This window comes from Octopus bimaculoides, chromosome 5 (genome assembly GCF_001194135.2).
Source record: "Octopus bimaculoides isolate UCB-OBI-ISO-001 chromosome 5, ASM119413v2, whole genome shotgun sequence".
Lineage (NCBI taxonomy): Eukaryota > Metazoa > Mollusca > Cephalopoda > Octopoda > Octopodidae > Octopus > Octopus bimaculoides.
The window spans coordinates 6283779-6288778 of NC_068985.1; positions in this window are offsets into that span (position 1 = coordinate 6283779).

Consider the following 5000-nt stretch of genomic DNA (forward strand, 5'->3'; position numbering starts at 1 on the left):
ATATACATATATGAATACACTCACTGACACACATATACATACATATATATAGCTAAAATTATGGACATATTTTTGCTGGTATGTAGGCAACTGTAACCTTTCTCCGAAAACATGTAAATCTTAGGAGTCTCCAACTGTGGCCAGCAGGTCTATCTCGTGGTTCTTCACATAGTTACACACTACCTAATTTATTTTCAAATTCTGCTGGATGTTATGTAATTGTGACTTGTTTTTTGTGATGTCACTTCAAATTGCAGCATGTCGAACAATCGTATACAGATTCTTTCACTGACACGAATGTTATAATATTGTTTGAAGAAGTTATTGTTATATTGTATATGATGCAATTCGCAGCAGGTAAACTATTCCGAAGGCAATAGGATATTTAAAAACATATTTTCAACCACGTTATTATGACTTCACCATATATTAAATGATGCGTTTGAAATGTCAATGATTCAACAAGAACGACAATATTCTTAATGTCATACCGACCATTTCTACTTAAGTATACATGTTTAGCAAAAACGTTTGTTAAAAAATTTGATCTTCTTTTAATCATTATTTTTTTTAGAATGGTAAAGAAATTCTATGAATAGCGACATGTGATTACTGTTCTTGAAACATGAATGTAAAGTGAAATTGGTTGGTTTGTATATGAATTGCATTCGTGTTCCGAAACAATGTTTTTAAGTGTCTTAATTTCGTAAATTCAATGGCTGCTTTACTGAATGAAGGGTAACTGCGACGTAATCTTACAAATCTCTCGGTATTGTGAAAAGGAGAAAATAACTGCTTACACAAATCACAGAGCATTAAATCTGACACAAGTTCAATCTCCGCTGAAGGCGTCGAAATACCAAGTAGTAACAAATGTAGCGAAAAGTTTAGTCTACCACCAAATATAATAAATTGAATTAGTATAAGGTATCGATCATTTGCAATGTTTTAATAACCATGAATAATGGTTATAATAATAAGTACATACTACTATTGATTATTTTTAACGCTAGAGGATATTATAAATATTAAATCAGCAGTATGACTAAAAATTATGAATTCGAAATACAAATATGATAGGATCTCACATATATAATATTTAGAGCTAGAAACGCCAAAAAATTGAGATTATACAACAAATTAATAGGCAAAATCTCACCTTCTGTGTTTTTAAATTGTTAAAATAATGTTATGGAAAAGTGGTGGCAATAAAGTCAGATATACAAATATTTTTAGCAGTGTATCAAATGCAGACTGAACCAACCGCTGAAACGAAATACATGCATGAATGAAGCACTGAACTTGAGAACTTGTGAATGTGGTGATATAGATTACAAATATGTGCGATATGTTTGAAACAAGATATCCCATGTATATAGTATACTGCGTTGAGAAACTTGGAATAGTAAAATATTCTGAGGTATGATACAAAACACTTAGTTTGATAATGTTTACAATCCCAACACTGCAAGCAAGTCAGAAACCCCAGGTTGATGAGTTATATGAACATTTTAGTTATATGTCCCACCAATGCAATTATGGCGAGCATACGTTAAAGTATAATGTTGATAGACGATGCTTCTTAACAGGATTTATCTAAAATATTTTGTACATGCCACTGTAGGCGTGATATTTTCATGTATGTATTTATAGGTAATGATCAAATTAGAAATTTTCTGCACCTTTAGTATACATTCAATTAAGAACATTCGATTATGTTCATGTATAGATATTTTCTTAGAGCTTAGCATTTCGTTCTCACCTTCCATCTCTCTCATTTTTCATGGCGGGGAGTGTTACTAGACATTTGATTTCCTTTGTCTATTCCTTATCATTATTTTTATCGTCCTGTATAACACATACATTTCTCATACTTCGACGTAGGTCTCAATCTAAGGCCAGTTACTAGTGTGACCTTGGATATGTTATATTCTCTTTCAACAAAAATGATTGGCGTCTGAAGGTACAGAGCTTGCATTACCATATTTTAGTTTGTCTAATGGAAATCTAGAAACTTAGTGCCTTCTCTGTTCTAAAAATTAACAGCGATTGGTTGTTATATATCTATTGTAAATAACAACTGACAGTTTATCTATAAAACTCATTATATTTAATACTTATTCATATCATTTGAAATATGGATATATTGTCTCATAAACGAATAAGATTGTATTTCTTTTAACAATATATCAACACAACTGTAATAATTGATTTGTTTTAAGTACCCGGTATATGATCAGTTCAATAACGTTTTCTGTCATACAGTTATTAATTGGTGCCAGATTGGCAGAGTTATTACAACAGTGGACACACTGCATGCTCTATTCCTTCTTCATTGATACGCTTTAACGTTAAAACTCACCGAAGTACACTTACATATTTTCGGATCGACAAAATCGTGAACCTATACAGGGTTGTCGGCTGGGAGTTTGCTAGTGACTAAGATGAGTTGCTTTGCCGTATTTGCTCCAGTTTGTGCACTCCGAGTTGCGTGGTGACGGTGTTATTTCAGCACTCATTTTGATAACGCCGAGATGTTCCTTGTTTATCTTTTCAGGTTTTAACTCTGTTGTAAGCATTCGTGTCAGGTTTCTGATTGGATGGTAACTTCCACTAGACCCAGAGACGCTAAATATACAAAAAGTTCTGGATGCTCCTTTCGTTCCGTCACCAGTCAGACGAACATCATTCCATTTAATGTTAGGAACATTAAAACATCTAACTTAACGTAAAATAAGTCATTTTATATAACAGATAAATATTAGTTGGTGAATTATATAATCGGATTATTTGTAAATATTCGAGATACCCTTTGATGTCTTGATTTTATCGAGGATTATATACGGAAATATAATCTAAATGTCCATTAGAATGTATTAGGGGGCACATAAATGAATGACCAGAATCGTAAACGTGTAACCTTACAAATAATTTCCAGACACAATCCACGTGTTTAATCGCAAGAAAATGGCTGATTATAGTTTGAGTGTTTGGTGAATAAAATGCTTCGCTGTCAGCTATTATATGATTATAAAAATGTCATTTATAAGTGGTTATTTATTTTTATTCTGCACAGTGAAATATAGCTGTACATCGTAAATGCTTTATTCGATTATCTTTGAAATGGATTTACTGTAGAATACTGAATGGTGTCGTGGAATCGACAAATGATACATTATGGAAATATAGCGAATATTATAATTGCGACATAAACAGCATCTAAACATTGGAGAAAGAACGCCAACATAATAATTATTATTCTCCTGCCATATAATATATTTCATTTTTTTCCGTAGTGGTCTTTCATATACTTAGTCTTTGTTTTCAAATCATTTAAAGAACAAGTAGAATCCTGGAATTGGTAAACTAGCTGCTGACTTTGATTTTTTTCACAGTCACCTGACAAGGGTAACACATTACATGATATTCTCCTTAGCGTCTCTCCATAATAAATTGAACCAAGCGTCAATTTGGACAGACTCCGCTCGCACCAGGTGGAACTTTTTCTGTTGGTTTTACTTCCATGTTTTGCTTCAACAAAATAATTACCTTTCTTGCAAAATTAAACCAAAGGACGATTCTCAGGAAACAACTCCAGAAACGGTAGGTATTAAGATTATTTGAAATACTTACAAGGATTGCATTTTAGATGTTTGGTACGACATGGTGCAAACAGTACACTTATAACTCTGTACTACGGACCTTCCTGTAACGGATTTCGGAAGCAGCGGACAAAATCACGGCATATCAACAAAACCCATGACCATCCATGTTGAATTTACTGTATTATAGTGTCTTTCTACAGAGTACAGTAATTTCACAATGTCAGATTGGATAGCGTGCTTGATTAAAATTACAGTAATGCATTTTGCCTCTGCCTTCCTAATGTAATTGTTGATATTAACCACACCTAACGTAACTTAATCTTTCTGTCGTTACCTGTGGCCAATCGGCTTCATCGGACCGATGACCCTTCCATTTACTCCGCATGAGTGTATAGACTAACATTTCATATTCCATACAGTAATGTTTGTCTTCGAAAGTTCTTTACAAATTATGCATTTAAATAATTCAGTTGAAATTCCTATAAAGCCAATAAAAGGATATTAACGCTTACTTTTATATAATACTAACTTGCTATTATAATTTTCTAAATGTTCTTAATATATTATTTACATTATTTACGTTTGACGGATATTTGTCCTCATCTTGTTTGTTGTTAACACCACGGTCCGGCTGACATACACTCCAGCCTTCATCGGGTGTCTTGGGAAATTTCGCACCTTAGAATTAGAACACAGGTTCGAAATGTCCCCAAGACACCTGATGAAGTCTGGAGGGTATATCAGCAGAAACGTTGTGTTAACAACAAACAAGATGAGGGCAAATGTCAGTCAAATGTAAATAATGTAAATAATGTACATAATTCCTCATCTCTTAAATATAGAACTCTATGTTCTTAATATATATGTTTTTCACGTGGCAAACTCTTGCTTATCGCAAATTAAACAAAACACACAGGAAAGTTGTGGATAAATGCACCTTAAATATTGTATACTTAAATGACAGCAGCTAATTCTAACGAAAGTAATGCTCATTGTTTCATGAGAGCTGATCTTTATCAATTTATTTCTGTTTTATGAATGGAGGCTTAGGCATAAATATTACACCGAGCTATTTGTTAATACGTATTCCATTTAATATACCAAGTTCTATTATTGTATTTTCTCTTATAATGCATCAATATTTATAGCTGCTATCTCAGATATGTCAGAAATCTCAAGAAATCTGAGAAGATATTTCCTTTCCTCAGTTTAGCCATTAATACGAAAGGGAATATGTTAACTATATGCATACAATTAAAGCAAACCTGACAAGTAAATTATGTTTCGTTGGAGATACATAAATAAAATCGGTCGGTTCCTGAATCCAAGTTAGGATTTTAGACAGGATATATTTCAAATATAGTAATTCTGTTTTCCTACATAAAAATCCATAAG